The sequence below is a fragment of the Salvelinus alpinus genome, chromosome 13 (assembly GCF_045679555.1).
Source record: "Salvelinus alpinus chromosome 13, SLU_Salpinus.1, whole genome shotgun sequence".
Classification (NCBI taxonomy): domain Eukaryota; kingdom Metazoa; phylum Chordata; class Actinopteri; order Salmoniformes; family Salmonidae; genus Salvelinus; species Salvelinus alpinus.
Genome location: NC_092098.1, coordinates 13139039 through 13161216, shown reverse-complemented (window position 1 = coordinate 13161216; position 22178 = coordinate 13139039). Strand labels below are relative to the sequence as shown.

At 44.2% G+C, this 22178-nt stretch overlaps 1 protein-coding gene across 2 annotated transcripts in view; it reads left to right on the top strand.

Moving 5' to 3' along the window:
- Window positions 1–15658: 15658 nt before the first annotated feature.
- LOC139537134 (gamma-aminobutyric acid receptor subunit alpha-3-like) overlaps window positions 15659–22178 on the top strand; it is a 160878-nt gene continuing 154358 nt past the window's right edge. Inside the window, exon 1 of one of the 2 annotated variants that reach the window (XM_071338083.1) lies at window positions 15659–16008. The gene's annotated coding sequence lies outside the window, so the exon portion shown is untranslated. The remainder of the gene's footprint in view (window positions 16009–22178) is intronic. The other variant, XM_071338082.1, reaches the window with a different exon arrangement.

Genomic DNA, 22178 nt, shown 5'->3' with positions numbered 1-22178 from the left:
GGGTTGTTGGAAACCATACATCTGAGGGTGGTTTCCAGCTCCTGATTCATCCTCTCAGTTTGGCCGTTGGACTCCGGATGGTACCCTGAAGATAAACTGGCCGTGGCCCCTATGAGTTGGCAGAAGGCCTTCCAAAACCTTGAGGCGAACTGGGGACCTCTGTCGGAAACCATATCTTGCGGGATGCCAAAGACTCGGAACACATGGTTAATCACCAACTCAGCTGTTTCCTTGGCAGAAGGTAATTTGGTCAAGGGAACAAACCTGGCCGCCTTAGAAAACCTGTCGATGATGACTAGGATCGTAGTATTACCATGGGACGGAGGAAGGCCAGTAATAAAGTCCAGCGAGATATGGGACCAGGGTCGGTGGGGAATAGATAAAGGGTGAAGGAGTCCTTGAGGGCGGAGGTGAGAAGATTTGCCCTGGCAGTACACGGAACAGGCCTTGACGAAAGTGGCAACGTCTTCTTTTATGGTGGGCCACCAGAACTTACGCTGGATGAACTCCAAGGTGCGACCTACGCCCGGGTGACAGGTGAGGCGAGAGGAGTGCCCCCACAGAAGGACTTGGGACCTTGCTGCCTTGGGAACAAACAACCGATTAGCAGGACCTCCTCCAGGGCCCGGTTCGATGGCTTGAGCTTGTTTCACGGTATCCTCCACTTGCCACGAGATCGGAGCCACGATCTTAGCGGCAGGAAGAACAGTCATGTCAGTATCTTCTCGAATGGCAGGAGAGTAGACTCGTGACAAGGCATCCGGTTTGAGATTCTTCGACCCGGGTCTATAGGTGAGAATAAACTGGAATCGGCTGAAGAAAAGAGACCATCGAGCTTGTCTGGAGTTCAACCGCTTCGCCTGCTGGATATACTCCAGATTTTTGTGGTCCGTAAGCACTTGAAACGGTTGAGAAGCCCCCTCGAGCCAGTGTCTCCATTCCTTCAATGCCATCTTAACCGCTAGGAGTTCACGATCCCCCACATCGTAATTCCTCTCGGCCGGGGTAAGCCGGTGAGAGAAGAAGGCGCAAGGATGAAGCCTCTTGTCTTCACCCCTCTGAGACAGGACAGCTCCAACACCAACCTCTGATGCGTCTACCTCCACCACAAAAGGTTCATCCGCCGTCGGTAGTGTCAGGATGGGAGCAGAGAGGATGCGCTGCTTGAGTCCTTGGAAGGCCGTCTCAGCTTCTCTTCCCCACAGAAACCTTGTGTTGCCACCCTTGGTTAAAGCTGAGAGAGGGGCTGCCACCGAGCTGAAGTTCTTGATGAACTTGCGGTAGAAGTTAGTGAAGCCCAGGAAACGCTGAACTTCCTTAACGGACTTGGGGGTGGGCCAATCTGCTACCGCCCCTACCTTCTTGGGGTCCATCTGGACTCGACCGGGTTCCACTACAAATCCCAGGAACTGTACTCGAGAGGAATGGAATTCACACTTTTCCGGCTTAACGTACAAATGGCTGTCTAGGAGGCGTTTGAGCACTTGTCTGACATGCTTAGTGTGTTCTTGAAGGGAGCTCGAAAAGATGAGGATGTCATCCAAGTAAACAAACACGAAAATGTTAAGCATATCCCTAAGCACATCGTTTATGAGCGCTTGGAACACAGCCGGGGCGTTGGTCAGGCCGAAGGGCATCACCAAGTATTCGTAGTGACCAGTAGGCGTGTTGAAAGCGGTCTTCCACTCGTCACCGGGTTTGATCCGCACAAGATGGTATGCGTTCCGCAGGTCAAGCTTAGTGAAGACCACTGCTTCCTGGAGCAGCTCAAAGGCTGTGGCCATAAGGGGTAGCGGGTAGCGGTTACGGACGGTTATGGCATTAAGTCCCCGGTAGTCGATGCAAGGACGTAATCCCCCGTCTTTTTTGGCCACAAAGAAAAACCCTGCTCCCGCCGGCGAGGTGGATGGACGCATGAGGCCTGCTGCCAGAGCGTCCTTGATGTAGGTATCCATAGCAGCTCGTTCGGGAGGAGATAGGGAAAAGATCCGACCCCTGGGGGGGCAGGTGCCCGGAAACAGGTCGATGGGGCAATCGTAAGGTCTATGGGGTGGTAGTTTGGTGGCCCTCTGTTTGCTAAATACCGGTTTGAGGTCATGGTAACACTCGGGAACTCGGGACAGGTCGATGGATTCTAGAGACTCGGGAGGGGAACTCGGGGAACTTGGGAAGATACAAGTGGCTTGGCACGTAGGACCCCACTGCTTGATAGTGCCCACAGACCAGTCGATGTGAGGGTTATGGCTGTGAAGCCAGGGGTATCCAAGGACGAGAGGGAACTCGGAACACGAGGTCAGATGAAAGTTCATCACTTCCTGGTGTTGGGAAAACTGAAAGACGCAAGGGGGTAGTGACACGAGTGACAAGTCCAGATCCCAAAGGGCTTCCATCCAACGTAGTAACCCTTATGGGGTCACTTAGAGGTTCAGAGGGAACGCCATTCTCCTTCGCCCAGACACCATCCATGAAGTTACCTGCGGCTCCAGAGTCTACCAAGGCTTGAAGGGGAAGCTCGTGGTTGTCCCAGGGAAGGGTAACTGGAATGAGCAGGCGGGAGTTGGATGGATGGGAGGAGGTTATGTTTCCCGTTACAGTCCTCCCAGGCCTGCACGGGAGAGTGCGTTTTCCCTGGAGCCCGGGACACGTGGAGAGGAAATGGCCCGGTTTGCCGCAATATAGACAGCATCGCTCCCTCATCCGGCGGTCTCTCTCAGCCTGGGAGATGCGTCCAACCTGCATGGGTTCCGGTGGAGTCAGCGGGGATAAAGGTGGAGACTCGGAGCTGGGACCGATAGGAGCTAGGGTGAGATCTACGGTTGAGCTCTCTCTCTCTCAGACGCTGGTCTATGCGTGAAGCCAACTTGATCAGGGACTCGAGGTTGTCCGGTGGTTCCCGAGTGGCCAGTTCATCTTGGATGGTGTCGGAAAGACCCTTCAAAAAGCACACTGTGAGCGCCTCGTCATTCCAGCCACTCGCTGCTGCCACCGTGCGGAACTGGATGGCATAGTCCGTCACGCTGCGCCGACCTTGGCGGAGAGTCAGGAGCTGTTTGGCTGAGTCAGGACCGCTGGTAGGACCTTGAAACACTCGCTTGAATTCATCAGCAAAGGTAGAGTAGCTGGCACAGCAGGGACTTTGGGCATCCCACACAGCAGTAGCCCAGGCTAGGGCTTTTTCCGACAGCAGGGTGATGATATATGCTATCTTGGACCGGTCGGTGGGAAATGACGAGGGTTGCAGCTCGAAGGAGAGAGAACATTGGGTGAAAAACCCCTTACAACCACTCGGATCACCTGAGAACCGTTGGGGAGGCGGCAGACGAGGTTCAGCCAGGGGGTTAACTGCCACGGGCACTTGAATCTGATGAACTGGAGCAGAAGCGGTTGCAGGAGAAAGTTGATCAGAAATCTGCTTTATGGAAGTCATCATCTCCGACAGAAGTTGAGAATGTCCAGCCATTAAGGCCTCTTGCTGAACCAGAGCAGCTTCGTGACGTTGGACAGTCCCCTCGTGGTGGGACAGCATGGGAAAAAAGTCCTGGGTACTGGCTGCCTCTGGGTTCATTTTAATGGCTCAGTGTTTCTGTCAAGACCCGGTGCGAGAAACAGTCACTAAATCGGCAGAACCCAGAAGATGAGGCAGACACAGCAGTACTAGAGATGGTGGTTTAATAAAAAATAGATAACTTCCAAAATACAAAGAAAATCCACAAAGTGGTAAAAACAGCAAGGGAAAAAACAAACCTAAAAGACTAATCCAAAATACAAAAGAACAAAACCAGAGAACCTCTGGAAAATCCAACAAGAGAAAAATATATGTTCACAACAAGGCTTGGGCTGGGGCTGGGTGCTAACATACAAACACTGAGCAAGGAACACACAGGGATTAAATACTAACAAGGGAACGACATACAGGTGCAAACAATAATAGAGCAAGGGAAAAACAAAAGGTACAAAAAAGGTGCAATGGGGACATCTAGTGACAAAAAACCAGAACAGTCCTGGCCAAAACCTGACACAGGTGTGCCTTGTTAAAAGTTAATTTGTGGAGTTTCTTTCCTTCTTAATGCGTTTGAGCCAATCAGTTGTGTTGTGGCAAGGTTGGGGTGGTATACAGATGACAGCCCTATTTGGTAAAATACCAAGTCCATATTATGTTAAGAACAGCTCAGATAAGCAAAGAAAAACAACAGTCCATCATTACTTTAAAACATGAAGGTCAGTCAATCCGGAAAATGTCAAGAACTTTGAAAGTTTCTTCAAGTGTAGTCACAAAAACCATCAAGCACTATGATGAAACTGGCTCTCATGAAGACCGTCACAGGAAAGGAAGACCCAGAGTTACCTCTGCTGCAGAGGATAAGTTCATTAGAGTTAACTGCATCCCAAATAAATGCTTCACAGAGTTCAAGTAACAGGTACATCTCAACATCAACTGTTCAGAAGAGACTGCGTGAATCAAGCATTCATGGGCGAATTGCTGCAAAGAAACCACTACTAAAGGACACCAATAAGAAGAAGAGACTTGCTTGGGCCAAGAAACACGAGCAATGGACATTAGACCGGTGGAACTCTGTCCTTTGGTCTGATGAGTCCAAATTTTGAGATTTTTGGTTCCAACCGTGTCTTTGTGAGACGCAGAGTAGGTGAACGGATAGTCTCTGCATGTGTGGTTCCCACCGTGAAGCATGGAGGAGGAGGTGTGATGGTGTGGGGGTGCTTTGATAGTGACACTGTCAGTGATTTATTTAGAATTCAAGGCACACTTAACCAGCATGGATACCACAGCATTCTGCAGCGATATGCCATCCCATCTGGTTTGCGCTTAGTGGGACTATCATTTGTTTTTCAACAGTACAATGACCCAAAACAAACCTCCAGGCTGTGTAAGGGCTATTTGACCAAGGAGAGTGATGGAGTGCTGCATCAGATGACCTGGCCTCCACAATCATCAGACCTTAACCCAATGGAGATGGTTTGGGATGAGTTGGACCGCAGAGTGAAGGAAAAGCAACCAACAAGTGCTCAGCATATGTGGGAACTCCTTCAAGACTGTTGGAAAAGCATTCCTCATGAAGCTGGTTGAGAGAATGCCAAGAGTGTGTAAAGCTGTCATCAAGGCAAAGGGTGGATACTTTGAAGAATCTCAAATATAAAATATATTTTGATTTGTTTAACACCTTTTGGTTATTTTTTTGTGTTATTTCATAGTTTTGATGTCTTCACTATTATTCTACAATGTAGAAAATAGTACAAATAAAGAAAAACCCTTGAATGAGTATGTTTCTCCAAACTTTTGACTGGTACTGTACATGCATTAAAAGTATGCATCATCTAATTATATTTAAACATCGATTCTGGAAATAGTTAAGAGTAAAGCCAATGGAAACAGGTCCTGGAAATAGTATGGGGAAGCAGTCTTATGTAGCCTATAGCGTTGTAAGTAACCCTGAAGCAATATTCTTATCTTATGGAAAGAGAAACAAAAGTAGGTTACCTCTTTGTCCTGGAAGCAGAAAACAAAGTTAATATACAGTGCATACAGAAAGTATTCAGACCCCTTGACTTTTTCCACATTATTCTAAAATGGATTCAACTGTACCCCCCCCCCCCCCCATTAATCTACACACCATAATGACAAAGCAAAAACTGTTTTTTAGAAATATATACAAAAAATAAACTGAAATATCACATTTACATAAGTATTCAGACCCTTTACTCAGTACTTTTTTGCAGCACCTCTAGCAGCGATTACAGCCTTAAGTCTTATTGGGTATGATGCTACAATCGTGGCACACCTGTATTTGGGGAGTTTCTCACATTGTTCTCTGCAGATCCTCTCAAGCTCTGTCAGGGTGGATTGGGAGCGTTGCTACACAGCTATTTTCCGGTCTCTCCAGAGACATTTGACTGGGTTCAAGTCCGAGTTCTGGCTGGGTCACTCAAGGACATTCAGAGACTTGTCCCGAACTCCTGCATTGTCTTTGCTGTGTGCTTAGGGACGTTGTCCTGTTGGAAGGTGAACCTTTGCCCCAGTCTAAGGTCTTGAGTGCTCTGGAGCAGGTTTTCATCAAGGATCTCTCTGTACTTTGCTCTGTTCATCTTTCCCTCGATCCTGACTAGTCTTCCAGTCCCTGCAACTGAAAAACAGCCCCACAGCATGATGCAGCCACCACCATGCTTCACCGTAGGGATGGTGCAAGGTTTCCTCCAGATGTGACGCTTGGCATTCAGGCCAAAGAGTTCAATCTTGGTTTCATCAGACCAGAGATTCTTGTTTCTCATGGTCAGAGTCCTTTAGGTGCCTTTTGGCAAACTCCAAGGGGGCTGTCATGTGCCTTTTACTGAGGAGTGGCTTTCATCTGACCACTCTACCATAAAGGCCTGATTTGTGGAGTGCTGCAGAGATGGTTGTCCTTTTTCCCATTTCCACAGAGGAACTCTGGAGCTCTGTCAGAGTGACCATCAGGTTCTTGGTCACCTCCCTGACCAAGGCCCTTCTCCCCCGATTGCTCAGTTTGGCCTGGCGGCCAGCTCTAGGAAGAGTCTTGGTGGGACCTTATATAGACAGGTGTGTGCCTTTTCAAATCATGTCCAATCAATTGAATTTACCACTGGTGGTAAAGTTGTAGAAACATCTCAAGGAAGATCAATGGAAAAAGGATGCACCTGAGCTCAATTTCGAGTCTCATATCAAAGGGTCTGAATACTTATGCAAATAAGGTCTTTATGTTTTTTATTTCTTTTACATTTGCAAACATTTCTAATAACATGTTTTCGCCATGTCATTATGGGTTATTGTGTGAAGATTGATGAGAAAAAAAGTATTTAATCCATTTTAAAATAAGGCTGGTACGTAACAAAATGTGGAAAAAGTCAAGGGGTCTGAATACTTTGTAAATGCACTGTTTATGGACATGTTTATTGTTTATTTCTAATACCCCTCAGCATCCATCTGTCAGACAGCCCACAATAAAAGTCTGTTTCTGGGGTGAACTCCGACAAGAAATAAAAAGGATAATTGATCATGAATAAAATTAGTTTCATTTGTGGGCTTCTGGGGTGGTGCAGCGGTCTAAGGCACTGCATCGGAGTGAGGCGTCACTACAGACTCGGGTTTGAGCCCAGGCTTTGTCACAGCCGTCCGTTACCGGGAGACCCATGAGGCGGCGCACAATTGGCCCAATGTCATACGGGTGAGGGGAGGGTTTGGCCGGCTGGGATTCTCCTTGTCCCATTGTGGCGGGGCGGGCGTCTGCAAGCTGACTCCGGTCGCCCGCTCGACTGTGTTTCCTCCGACACATTGGTGCGGCTGGCTTCCGGGTTAAGCGAGCAGTGCGGCTTGGCAGGGTCACGTTTCGGGGGACGCAGGGATCTCTGCCTAGGGCTTACAGTGCTAAAACTGTCATTTTCCATAGAAGTCTCTCACAAAGAGAAAAACAGAAGAGAAAAACAGAACACTGAAAGTTTCACATCCGACTGAGTGCCTCCTAAGCATAAGTTCAATTTAAATATATTTTCCTGTCTACAATGAGAATAGTTTATTAGGAAGTGACAAACAAGCATGATAATGTACTGTAGTATAAAGAGTTCACTTTGCTCCCCTCAGAGTCAGTATGAAGCCTGTCTTAGGCGTTGTGGGACCTGACATCAGAGGGAATGTTTGAGTTGAGTATGACCTGGCTGTGGAGCTCACATCCTGTATTTCCTCCTCCTCAAAATCCAACAGCCACTTCACTAAATCTACCTGTGTACAGAACTGTAAAACTTCAAGCTACATCCCTGAGCCAGGAGATTTCTCTTTGAAGAATCCCACGTTTTGAAGTGAATGAAACAGAAAAAACAAATCCATCCAGGGGAATAAAAGTTTCTGTGAGTGGGTGCTATTTATAGGTGATTTACTTAATTTCACAGCATAGAACATTTTCTTTATATCAGGGAGGATAATTGACTCAGGCCATTTAGGCCAAGGATCGATACTTATTTGGTCATTTTGATTGCATTACTTGGCAAATTAGTGAATTTGAGCTGAATGTGCCAGCGATCAATGAAAAGCTCTGTCAATTGTCAGGAGTAACACACACACACACACACACACACACACACACACACACACACACACACACACACACACACACACACACACACACACACACACACACACACACACACACACACACACACACACACACACACACACACACACACACACACACACACACACTAAAGCTTCCTGGCTCCTCTGCAGTGCTTCCCATCTCAGCTTAGTATTCAGGCTGTATTGGCTCGCATGATTAAATTATCATGTGGGTTGAGCTCCAGCAAGACGATTGGAGATAGTGATAGTGTAGTACGGCCCGAGAAGAGGCAGAGGAGGAGGAGGAAGAAGAAGTAGAAGAGGAGTGGTAAAGTAATGTGAGAAGGAAGAAATAGGCCAAGGCTAATCCCCAACATTAGAGCCCAGCATATGATTAGGGGGAGAGGGAGAAACTGCATAACTAACTAAAATCCCATGAAGTCCTAAAAATAATAGGATATTTGTCTGTCCTTTGTGACCTTTTCCACTTTCTCAGAGAAGCGTTTATTTTGGTAAACTGCCAAACATGAAAACTTATTCAGACTAAAAGCTTACTAGGACCCACTTGTCTTAACCAATGCTTCATCAATGCTTATGGAACTATTATAACGCTCCATGATTTCAGTACGCGTTAGAGCATGCATGTACATGCATATTTATAGATTTTTTTGTTCAAAAATATATTTTACTAGGCACGTCCGTTAAGAAGATATTCTTATTTACAATGACGGCCTACCCCGGCCAAGCCCTAACCCGGACGACGCTGGGCCAATTGTGCGCCGCCCTATGGGACTCCCAATCACGGCCGGTTGTGATACAGCCCAGGATCAAACAAGGGTTTGTAGTGACGCCTCTAGCACTGAGATGCAGTGCCTTAGTCCGCTGCGCCACTCGGTTCTGTGTGTGTCTTTTAGAGTGTGTGTGCGTCTTGAGAGTGTGTGTCTGTGTGCAGATGTCTTTGTTGTGCAGTGAATGCAGAACAACAAGCCAGCAGCAAACCCAACAGGAGAAAAGCCAAAACCCAGCTATCTTGAAGGACTGCGGTATGAAATGATTTGCATAAGCCTCCTTTCATCTGAAAGCTGGGAAGAAGTTTATGAACCCCTTTATATATTTACTATTTCACTGTGCCAAAGACCTATTTTTGCTAGAATACAATAGCATCCTAGCTAAATGATTAAACCTTTTTCTGTGGCACACTAACTGAGGCAAAGGGAGTCACATTGGGCTCATGGAGCTGATTTATACCAAATTCCCAGCATCTCACAGTCCTGCTCACTTAGATCGAATGAGGAGTCCAGGCCCATTTGTCATTGTGGCTGGCCATCGCCAGGGTAAAGCACCTGTATCAGTCTGCTGAACCTGCTCATTACATTCTCCCCTATGCTGTTGATGCACACACACACACACACACACACACACACACACACACACACACACACACACACACACACACACACACACACACACACACACACACACACACACACACACACACACACACACACACACACACACACACATACACACACACACACACTTCAAAATATTCCCAATAAATGTCTAGCTCTGCTCCGCAAAGCATGTTATGGTTTTTGGCACAGGCTTGCATACGAACGGCTGAAAATTATTGATGAGGAAGTGCATGTGTTTCCCTTTGTGCTTTCTTGTGCGAACAGCGTGTGTGTGAATGTGAGTGACACAGAGAGAGAGAGAGAGAGAGAGAGAGAGAGAGAGAGAATTATGAGTGCTCCTTGGTGTAGCTCTAAACCAATAACTCTCCACCTTCACTGGTCACTGCTACAATCCATTCCCCACCCACCCAAAACCTGTTCAGGTGACTGTTGACAGAGGCTGTATTGGTCCTGTGGTTTCATATCAATACAGGAGATCCCAGAGCTGACATAAATGTGATGAGTGTATCCAGGCCTGTGTGCTTCCCCCTTAATGATGCCTTGGGGGTCCTGATGCTGAACATCCCTGTCAGCCTCTTCCTGTCTGCCACCAAGAAGATCTACCTGGGTTCCAGTCAGAGGAGGAGGCTACATACAAACCTTATTAGGCTGATTACTGCATAAGACCACACCAGTCTCACTGTAGCTCGCAGGTTGACATGAGCTGTCAAAGCAGCCCAAAAATACTGTACAGCTGCACTGACTACAGCAAATGTTGAAGAGACTGAGTGTTGCGAAAGAGATGAGACTGAATCCTTCCCACTCTCTGGGTTTGTCTGTGCCAAGCTGGCCAAGATGGCCTGATGTGGTGGGAAGGGCTGGAGGCAGAAGGAAAAGCCATAGCACAATAGCTCACCCCCACCAGCACCCTCAACGGTGCTACTGCACACTCCGCTGTGGGGCAGCTCCATTTCAAAGGACAGCAGTCTAATGCACAGAGAAGGCTCTCATGTACTGTACATGCATACACTTACTATTAGTCCCGTGCTAGCCTATATGTCCCTGCTAGAATTCAGTTTGTACAGATTCTCAATTTATAAGCCTCATCGATCTTTGTCAGCTCAGGCCATTTAAGTCCATTAAATAAGGCGTAAAAATGTACCAACTCAATTTCAACCAGATGTCAAATTGGTGCCTGAAATGTATTTCATTTAGTCATCTGGAAAGGAGGGGGGAAACAAGTCTAAAAAAATATCAATATCCATTTGTACACCCGAGGAAGGCAAGTGAGGGATAGGCCCGTTTAAACAGAGACAAATCTACAGGCTATATTCAGAAATCACAATGTTAACAGAAGATTAAGCTATTCATCAGTCCAAACGCCACACAATGCCATCACACCAGTGTCTCAGTCAGTGGTAGTCTGCATTATGAAAACCTTTGGAGAGTTTAACTTTATTTCCTTCACTATTATCTTGCTGTAAGCTTTCTGCTGTGAACTGCAGGCAATATGAAATTACCCATAAATCATGAAACGCATGAACTGAATCTGCAACAAAGGGGCAGACAATATGTATGCAATAAATATTGAATAAGGTGGGGAAAACACAAAGAAATATGGGCAGAGCGGGAAACTGGGATTGTCCAATAACTTCTATTTTAAATGTATATGAGATTAAAATAGGTTATGTGCTATGCAGCACTTGTATCCGTTAAAAAGGGACGCTTTTGAGGAAAGAAGACACGCACAATGTATTGTAATCAAATTCCTCAAACATTCAAAAGTAAGGATTGTTGCAAATAATGGTATCTACCCTACCTCTGAGGAAGTACAGTTCCCGCTCAGCCCAGTCAAAACTGTTCGCTGCTCTGGCACCCCAATGGTGGAACAAACTCCCTCACGACGCCAGGTCAGCGGAGTCAATCACCACCTTCCGGAGACACCTGAAACCCCACCTCTTTAAGGAATACCTAGGATAGGATAAAGTAATCCTTCTAACCCCCCCCCCTTAAAAGAGTTAGATGCACTATTGTAAAGTGGTTGTTCCACTGGATATCATAAGGTGAATGCACCAATTTGTAAGTCGCTCTGGATAAGAGCGTCTGCTAAATGACTTAAATGTAAATGTAAATGTAAATGTATCAATAGTGATAGAAGAAATTAAAAAATCGGAATAAAATAAAACACAATAAGCAAGCACTGGACACGTGAAATAAACAATCAAATAACGAAGGGACATATTTGTTTTGTTTCAACTTGTGACACCGTACCAGCAACAATCTTAGAAAAAAGCGTTCCAAAAGGGTTCTTTGGCTGTCCCCATAGGAGAACCCTTTTTGGTTCCATGAAGAACCCTCTTCAAAAGGTTCTCCTATGGTGACAGCTGAAGAATCCTTTTAGGTTATAGATAGCAACTAATTTTATGAGAGTGAAGGAACTAGAGGAAAATAAAATAACACTTAATTTGAACCCGCTGTCATAATACCTACATAACCCTGCCATAGGACTTACGTAACAGATGTCATTTTAGGAATCATAACAACTGATGTCATCTCAATACTGTATGGCAATGGCATGAGATTGTGAAATTACAATTCAATGTCATTTGTCATAATTTAACATCAGCTGTTATGACTCTTCATGACATCTGTTATGTCAGTCCTATGACAGTGTTATAAACTCTAAAGCATTACAATAGAGATGTCAAGTGGAGTGCAACTGAAAATAGAATTCTTACAATAGCACAATCAAGGTCAAGTTAAACTTGACCTCAACATAGCCAAATGGGTGGGAAAAGACTGCCCTCAAATCTATTTGAAAAACCAATGAGTACAGTACAAATGCAGTTAGTTTTGTCTCTAAGCTATAAAAGCATTAGCTAATTCACTATAGGTCTGTGACATGCTCTATAAACACTAACAGTCTTATTCCCCTGGCACTGTGTACAATAGATCACATCCATCTGCTAACTGAATATCGCTAGTGACACAAGCTTTGAGCCACGGACACAGGTTGGCAACTCATCATGACATGTTAGTTTAATTACATTTCAGAAAAGCCACTATGTCTTAATAATGGAGGTGTTCATTTGTGGCTTACTATATGGTAAGCACCTCTGCGGAAACTAATTCTGAAGCATGAACAGTGTGTCTTTCCTGTTCATCGCAAAGCAACCGCCATGTTCTGTACTTCTCTCTCTCTCTCTGCCACAGAGACGATGACTGACATTCCCCTTACATCACTGTGCGCTAAATGCATAAATCAATACCTTGCGTCAACTCCTTTTCAGGAAGTAAAAGAAGGCTGGACTTTGAGGGAGAGACAACAGTGTATAATGTAATGAGGGTGTGTGTCATCACGTCTATACAAGGCAATCAGCACTTTGTTTGGAACCAGTCTCTTATAAAGGCCAATGATTTATGCTCCAGCATACTGCGATTGAGTTCCCTGTGCATTTAAAAGTGGTCAGAATCAAACACGGTCTGCTTGTCTGTTAGCAGCCATCCTTCCTCCTGTCACCTGGCTCCAGCCGTAGACATGTGGTCAGCTCTGATCTCTGCCCAGAGGTGTGCAGCATGAAAAGCAGCCCAGAGAGCCCGTAGACAAACACAGGAGGAAAAGCTCCTCTGACCTTTGAGACAGCAATGTGCTCTTGAAGATTAGAGGTTTGGATCGAGTCAGTGAGTCGACTCACTTCAGAAAATGACCCAGTCATCTTAAAATCTCACTCTCATGTCACCTCAGTTGTACTATCACCTATTTGCCACACTGCTTTAAGTGGAAGACTCTGTCCGCCATTACTACCTATTGGAAGCCAATGCTATCTGCTGTCCTAGATAGATTTTCAACTTTGATTATGCTGAGAAACAAGACCAAACACATGATTAAGCCTTTCAAATCAATGTCAAGAGGAACAACTTTTATTTTTGGAAGTCTGCATCCATCTCATCCCAGTGACAATCTCTTTGATTTGCACTGGCACTGATCTTAAAAAATGATGTTTGATCAATAAAATGAGAGAGAAACAGCACATCTTGGGTGAACTTCAGCACAATCAGACTGCATAACCAAATGTAGTGCCAGGTACAATACATTTCAGAAGTAGTTGATGGGGTTCAAGGGTCTGTAGTAAAATAATGACTGGTCTAAATAAAGAGACTGGAGGCGTACAGAAATATCAACACAATAGTGCTACAATACAAGTATTTGGCTAATTAGCAAGAAAATTCAACTGAGTTACTCTTATTAAACCTAGATTCACTTATACACTCTTAGTGAAGAGACATCAAAACTATGAAATAACACATGGAATCATGTAGTAACCTAAAAAGTGTTAAACAAATCAAAATAGATTTCATATTTTAGCTTTGCACACTCTTGGCATTCTCTCAACCAGCTTCACCTGGAATGCTTTTCCAACAGTCTTGAAGGAGTTCCCACATATCCTGAGCACTTGTTGGCTGCTTTTCCTTCACTCTGTCATCCAACTCTTCCCAAACCATCTCAATTGGGTTGATGTCGGGTGATTGTGGAGGCCAGGTCATCTGATGCAGCACTCCGTCACTCTCCTTCTTGATCAAATAGCCCTTACACAGCCTAGAGGTGTGTTGGGTCATTGTCCTGTTGAAAAACAAATGATAGTCCCACTAAGCGCAAACCACATTGGATGGCGTATTGCTGCAGAATGCTGTGGTAGCCTTGCTGGTTAAGTGTGCCTTGAATTCTAAATAAATCACATGACAGTGTCATCAGCAAAGCACCCCCACACCATCACACCACTTCCTCCATGCGTCACCGTGGGAACCACACATGCGGAGATCATTCGTTCACCTGCTCTGCGTCTCACAAAGACAAGGCGGTTGGAACCAAAAATCTCAACATTTGGACTCATCAGACCAAAGGACAGAGTTCCACCGGTCTAATGTCCATTGCTCGTGTTTCTTGGCCCAAGCAAGTCTCTTCTTCTTATTGCTGTCCTTTTAGTAGTGGTTTCTTTGCAGCAATTCGCCCTTGAAGGCCTGATTCACGCAGTCTCCTCTGAACAGTTGATGTTGAGATGTGTCAGTTACTTGAAGCATTTATTTGGGCAGCAATCTGAGGTGCAGGTAACTCTAATGAACTTATCCTCTGCAGCAGTGGTAACTTTAGGTCTTCCTTTCCTGTGGCAACTGCACTTGAAGAAACGTTAAACGTTTGTGAAATTTTCCAGATTGACTGACCTTCATGTCTTACAGTAATGATGGACTGTTGTTTCTCTTTGGATATTTGAGCTGTTCTTGCCATAATATGGACTTGGTCTTTTACCAAATAGGGCTCTCTTCTGTATACCACACCTACCTTGTCACAGCACAACTGATTGGCACAAACACATTAAGAAGGAAAGAAATTCCACAAATTAACTTTTAACAAGGCACACCTGTTAATTGAAATGCATTCCATGTGACTACCTCATGAAGCTGGTTGAGAGAATGCCAAGAGCGTACAAAGCTGTCATCAAGGCAAAGGGTGGCTACTTTGAAGAATCTCAAATATAACATATATTTTGATTTGTTTAAAACTTTTTGGGTTACCACATGATTCCATATGTGTTATTTCATAATGATGATGTATTCACTATTATTCTACAATGTAGAAAATAGTAAAAATAAAGAAAAACACTTGCTTGAATGAGTAGCTGTGTCCAAACTATTGACTGGTACTGTACAGTATGTAGCCTGGTACTGTACAGTATGTAGCCTAACTGGATTTTGTGCATAATGAAGCAATATGGGACATGGGTCAGGGCAAAACATTGTCTGAGGAAAACCAATGTGCACGCCTGTTTGGACCACATGAAGTTGATGGAGAAGACATAGGCAGTGTGTGGTGGCTGCTTCTAAACTGATGATGAAAGTTAGTTAAAACCTCGTTCCCATGCCAATTGCGGATAGGCTGAAGCGTTTGGTGGTAGTTTAGCTACTTACCCCAAAACATGTTTGGCAATAGACATGTTAAAGTTGTTTTGTGACTGTTTTCCATATTGATTTAGGGAACATGTATGGTAGCAACAGTAGTTGAACATGTGCGCAAACAGTGTTTTTGGAAATACGAACCTGCTACTCTAGTTTCAGGTCGAGCATCAGTCTGCATCTAAACAGGTGAGAGAACAGAGCCTGCAACCGCCGTGAGCGGCATACCAGTGTTTATTGGTAACCAGTAGGCTACCCGGGAGCCCTCGGCGGATGTCCACTGTCACCGTGTCTACGTGATGAGGGACGACGGGTTTGAAACACACCTCTGGGGTGGGGGATCTGCTGGTAGCCAGCACCAATCTGAGAAGGGTAGAAGGAGGGGGCGGGAAGGTTAGTTTGAAGAGGGCAGGCTTTCCACGATGACAGCGCTTTCCCTCTCATAATTTCCCCGTAACAAAAAAACACTTCAAAATCCAGTGGAATAAGAATTGCCGGAGAAATCAGTTGGGCCAAAACAGCGCCTATTGACGGAAAGAAAATCAAAAGTCGGAAGAAAATAAGAGCAAGAAGAAACGTTGTTTTCTGGTGAGAATGTGTGTTTTGTGTGTGTCTGGTTGTAAATCTATTGTTGTCCAATGTTTTGTGTATGTGTCAATGAGGCATGGAACACCATTGTCGATATGATATACTGCAATGTTTCATTCACAAGCAACAACCTGCTGTTTGTGTTGTGCACATAATTGCGTTAAGGTAACAGGTCTCCCCTAGCCATAACGGCAGCGGAGAGAAGTGTAGGCTGCCTCGGCGTTGAGGTGTTTCTGATGAGAGAATGCGGTGCTATGCTATCATTAAATGAAAAAGGTGTATTTGTTTTAAGTGAGAAAATGCACATTTACCTTGCGGACAAGCCAATGTGTGATGTATTTACTCACTTACGTCGGGATATGTTGAATTGACTTAGCCTACTCAGGACACTGTATAATAACTGGCAATGCGACACCAACCCGAAGGCTGTAATGGTAGGCTACTTATCGTATTGAGAAATTAAACATATCTCTATTCTTTTCAATAGTTTTACATGTATCCAGACTTTCCAGATAGCCTTTTCCATTGTGATTTTGTCAAATTATTGGAAACAACACAGAATCACTGAACAGGTAGGAAAGACTACATAACCTTGGAATATATCGAAAATATTACTGTTATCGAGGGTTACTCAGGTGTCAGTGATTTATATTTGATCAAATTCTGCTCAATCAAACGCCATTATCAACTGGTATATTCACTGATAGGCTACTGTAATGGCATGTAAAATATAGACCATGCTCTCCAAACTGTTCACGAACGAAAGAAAATAGAAATGAATAAGTTATGTCAAAGCAGGATGAAATTGAGTCAAGAGAAGACATATCTAATTTTAATGCAACGTAGATTTTCATCAAAGCACTCTCATCAATATTTCAGGACCTACGTGCATCTGCTCACTGTGACTGAACACAAAGCTGTGCTGATTAGTTGCTTTAAAACAGGGTACAAGGCAATGATGCAGTTCATATACTGTGTGTGTGTTTGGGTTTGTGCGTGTGTGAGTGTGTGAGTGAGTGCCTGTGTGCACAGTCTACTAAAAAAGATCAAGTAAAAAATACAATATTGAATGGGTCAGAAATAGGCCTATGTGATCATTGTAGTTAAAACTAAACTGAAGCCCCCAAATTTGGTGAGTGCAGATAAAAAATCACATGAAAGATGTATAGTTACAACTTGCCAGTAAGCAAAATTACATTGAAAAGACATTGAAAATATATTTTCCAGAAGTTGACAACACATTCATTTCAGTTGCTGAATGAAAGGTTAGAATAAATATTTTCCAGATGTTGATGATGCTTAAAGTAGTCAACATACAGAATAAACCAACAGACCACTTCCACTACAATAACATTCTGAGTAACGGTTACAGATTTTCTCTTGCTATGACTGTGATATGTAGTTGTTCATCAACCTTAGTTGAATGCACTGACTGTAAGTCACTCTGGATAAGAGTGTCTGCTGAATGACCAAAATGTATATGTAAAACCAACACTTTCAAAGCATGATGGTATTATTCAAATGAGCCCCACCCCCAAACAGGTACAAATTTGGTCGGTGCAGACCAGATCCAAATCAGAACTAATCATAGACATCTAGAGAAGAATACAGCACAGTTTGGTTTAATTCAGTAGAGTACAGTTTAGTTCAGTAGAATACATTAGAGTAAAGTAGGGTACAATACAGTACACTATACTTTACTTTTCTTTACTTTACTGTACTTTAGTGTACTATACTCTTTTTTTATTTTTTTTATTTTTACCTTACTGTGTACTGTAATGTACTGTAATCTGCTGTGCTCTACTGTACTGTGCTGTCCAAACTTGTGAATCATAGATGTCTACGATTGGTTCAGATCTGTTTGGGCTAAATCAAGGCCCGGTCCAGACCAAATGTGAACATCTATGTTTGGGCCAAATGTAGGCCGGTTCGGACCGGACCAAAAATATACTTGAAATCAAGGCCGTCCGGGGGACTAAATAAATACGTCCAAAAGACGCCTCCTGACGTCAAATGCTTAGTAGATTCACCGTTTTTTTTCTAGGGGGAGGATAATGCGGGGTTTGTCTCCTGTAATGAATATGGCAGGTTAAGTGCTCTACAAAAGCAGCATAGTAAAATGGGTTGGCAGGCACTATTTCTGTCCAGCTGCAGAGCAGAACTCAGGCCTTACCTCGACCACAGGCCACCTAAGACAGAACACTGACCTCAGAGATGTGTCTGGTTCTGCAGCAGAGCAGAGGAACGGTTTCAACAGTTTGGAAAAGGCAGGGTAAAAAAAACTGTATGTCTATATACTTCTTTATTAGCTTTTCGTCCTCCACACCATTCGTATTGTCTGAAGGTTAGAGTGGACTGATGCTGTTAAAGTCCTTTCCTTATGAGGTCACAGGAAGAGGTGCTATACCTCTGACTTTAGTGGATTCGTTTACCATTCCATCTCCCATCAACTCTACTTCTTTAGGCCCCTTTGCCTGCCCGTGGTGTCTCCTCCCTGCAAAGAGGAGAAAAACCCCTGCAATGCTTCAAATACAGACCGTACATGCTTTCATTGGACACAGACTAGCCTGTGTGTCTGCGCCGCTTTCCCCTTCCATCTCTCTGTCCTGTGCTCTGCATGATACAGGGCTCACAACGAGATGACTCCCTCCCTGGACTCTGAGTGTGACCACAGGAAAAACGACTTGCCTCAGCCAGCTTCTTCATCTGCTCAGACATATGGAGCAAAGAGCCTCCGTCACAGTACACAGCTAGGCGGTCGAGGAGTGAGACATTCAGATTTACAGGTCCAGCAGGGAATATGGAACTGTATGAGGAGGACAGATTTGAGAGAACAGAGAGTGAAGGAAGTAAGCTTTTTCTCTGAGACGCAGCTACTATTCACTGCTCCCTCATGACTCAGCAAGCTTGATCCCACTGAAGTGGCATGTTTGGGAGGTCTCTGTGGAATGGTATATCTCTGGATTTTTTGGGATATGAGCAAAATAAACAGGGCACGGGGGATGAGTTAGTCGGGGTAATGAGTTAGAGCCGAGTTTCTGCTCTTTGTTTCTCCCTTTCTCTTTCTCCAAGGCGGATTCTCTATCTATGAAACTCCACCTGTAGGGAATTAGGGGGCGGAACATTGTTTGTGACCTCACAGCCTCCTACAGTGCCCACAGCATTACATTATTTAGTCTGGCATTGAACTGCGTAACCCACATAATCTAGCAGTCATGTACAATGGATCAAAAGACATCTTGACTCTTTGACACTGTTGTCATGGCACTGTTGTCATGGTACTGTAAACAACTCGTAACCACCAAATGAACAAATGAACACCGTATATTCTCTTCTCCATAGGCTCCTTTTGGAGATGGGGATGTCACTGTGCGCTTGAATCAAAATTCTGTGGCAGAGCCTAACTAGAGGGGGCAATGGTACAAAGAGAATATGATGATGATGACACTTGACAGGAGGTAAACTGGGTGAGCCCTTTCAGCATGGTGATGCTTCATCCCTCAGGTTGTGACTCATGGCAGAGGCTGAGGGGACAGATATAGTTGAAGTCAGAAGTTTACATACACCTTAACCAAATACATTTAAACTCAGTTTTTCACAGTTCCTGACATTTACTCCTAGTAAACATTCCCTGTCTTAGGTCAGTTAGGATCACCACTTTATTTTAAGAATGTGAAATGTCAGAATAATGGTAGAGAGAATGATTTATTTAAGCTTTTATTTCTTTCATCACATTCCCAGTGGTTCAGAAGTTTACGTACACTCAATTAGTATTTGGTAGCATTGCATTTAAATTGTTTAACTTGGGTCTTCCACAAGCTTCCCACAATAAGTTGGGTGAATTTTGGCCCATTCCTCCTGACAGAGCTGGTGTAACTGAGTCAGGTTTGTACACCTCCTTGCTCACACACGCTTTTTCAGTTCTGCCCACAAATGTTCTATGGGATTGAGGTCAGGGCTTTGTGATGGCCACTCCAATACCCTGACCTTGTTGTCCTTAAGCCATTTTGTCACAACTTTAGAAGTATGCTTGGGGTCATTGTCCGTTTGGAACACCCATTTGCAACCAAGCTTTAACTTCCTGACTGATGTCTTGAGATGTTGCTTCAATATATCCACATAAATTTCCCTCTCATGATGCCATCTATTTTGTGAAGTGCACCAGTCTCTCCTTCAGCAAAGCACCCCCACAACATTTTTTATTTTACCAGGCAAGTCAGTTTTGTTTAGGGACAGAACGACAGAGCTCGGGGATTCGATCTTGCAACGGCCTTTCAGGTTATGTCGATATAGGACTCGTTTTACTGTGGATATAGATACTTTTGTACATGTTTCCTCCAGTATCTTCACAAGGTCCTTTGCTGTTGTTCTGGGATTGATTTGCACTTTTTGCACCAAAGTATGTTCATCTCTAGGAGACAGAACGTGTCTCCTTCCTGAGCGGTATGATGGATGTGTGGTCCCATGGTGTTTATACTTGCATACTATTGTTTGTACAGATGAACGTGGTACCTTCAGGCATTTAGAAATTGCTCCCAAGGATGAACCAGACTTGTGGAGGTCTACCATTTGTTGGCTGATTTCTTTTGATTTTCCCATGATTTCAAGCAAAGAGGCACTGAGTTTGGAGGTAGGCCTTGAAATACATCCACAGGTACACCTCCAATTGACTCAAATGATGTCAATTAGCCTATCAGAAGCTTCTAAAGCCATGACATCATTTTCTGGAATTTTCCAAGCTGTGGAAAGGCACAGTCAACCTAGTACATGTAAACTTCTGACCCACTGGAATTGTGATACAGTGAATTATAAGTTAAATAATCTGTCTGTAAACAATTGTTGGAAAAATTACTTGTGTCATGCACGAAGTAGATGTCCTAACCGACTTGCCAAAACTATAGTTTGTTAACAAGAAATTTGTGCGGTGGTTGAAAAAAACCTAAGCCAACCTAAGTGTATGTAAACTTCTGACTTCAACTGTACATGCAGACCTGGGGACCTTTGGGGGGGATATGGGAGTGATTGAGGGGCCGGCAGGAGGAGGAGGAAGATGAGAAGCCAGCCTTCAGGCCAGTAAGACTCAAACTAGGAGGGACATAGATCAACCAGTCATTCCTTGCTTTCTGTCTCTTGTTTTGTGTGCTTCACTGCGCACACACATTGTCTAATATAGTGCAGGACATAGAAGTCACAGACAAATTAAAAGTAATTCACTTTCATTGCGTACAGTGTACAACATTAAGTTATATTTGTTTGTTTGTCTGTGCGTCTTTAATTAGCATAGAATCATAGGGCATGGTTCAGGTGTGCTAATGAGATCCATGGCATTAGGTCTCTGCTGCTGCTGTTGATATTTCAGTATGTGCAGTTTGTGTTTTCCCTGGAAGTGCTATAGCTGAATCTGCCACGTAAACACATTTTGGCACACTCCTAATGTGAAGTGTTGTGATGGCTTCAAGTTATGTTCTTTGTGTGTGTGTGTGTGTGTGTGTGTGTGTGTGTGTGTGTGTGTGTGTGTGTGTGTGTGTGTGTGTGTGTGTGTGTGTGTGTGTGTGTGTGTGTCTCCTACTAACAACTTAGTGTACATACAGTATCAGTTCAGCACTAACTAGCTAAACAGCAGGCTGAAAGAATGTTCCTATCTTTGTCTCCAGCACGATATAGATGGTCAGGGTTACTCACAGAATATTTCAGCGAAGTGTACCGTGACTCTCAAAACCAGAAGTGGAATGACAGTTTGCAAATGTAGTTCAGTCAAATAGTGGTATGCTTTTGGGATTAAGAAACAGTGATATCACGCATGGATGGCAGTACTGTCCAACACTGTACTGCCAGCATGTAGGTTTAGGCTTCTCATCAGGAGAGAAGTCCGTGCACTACAACACAGTGAGATGGTGTCCTGAAGGACACGATACGCTATAGGTGTTTTCACATAGATGGCATTGAACAGTCGATCTACAGGTTGTTTGATTTGGTGCATTTTATCAAACAGATATTGTTGAATTTTAGAAGAGAGAGAAAAGTTAAAAACAGTAGTTATGAAAATGGAGTCAAAGTCAAATATTACGGCATGATGTCACAACTTTGGCTTAATTTATCTTCTCCTGGCTTCTCTCACTCTCTCTTTCTCTCTCTCTCTCTCTCTCCCTCTCTTCCTCTGCTTCTTGTTG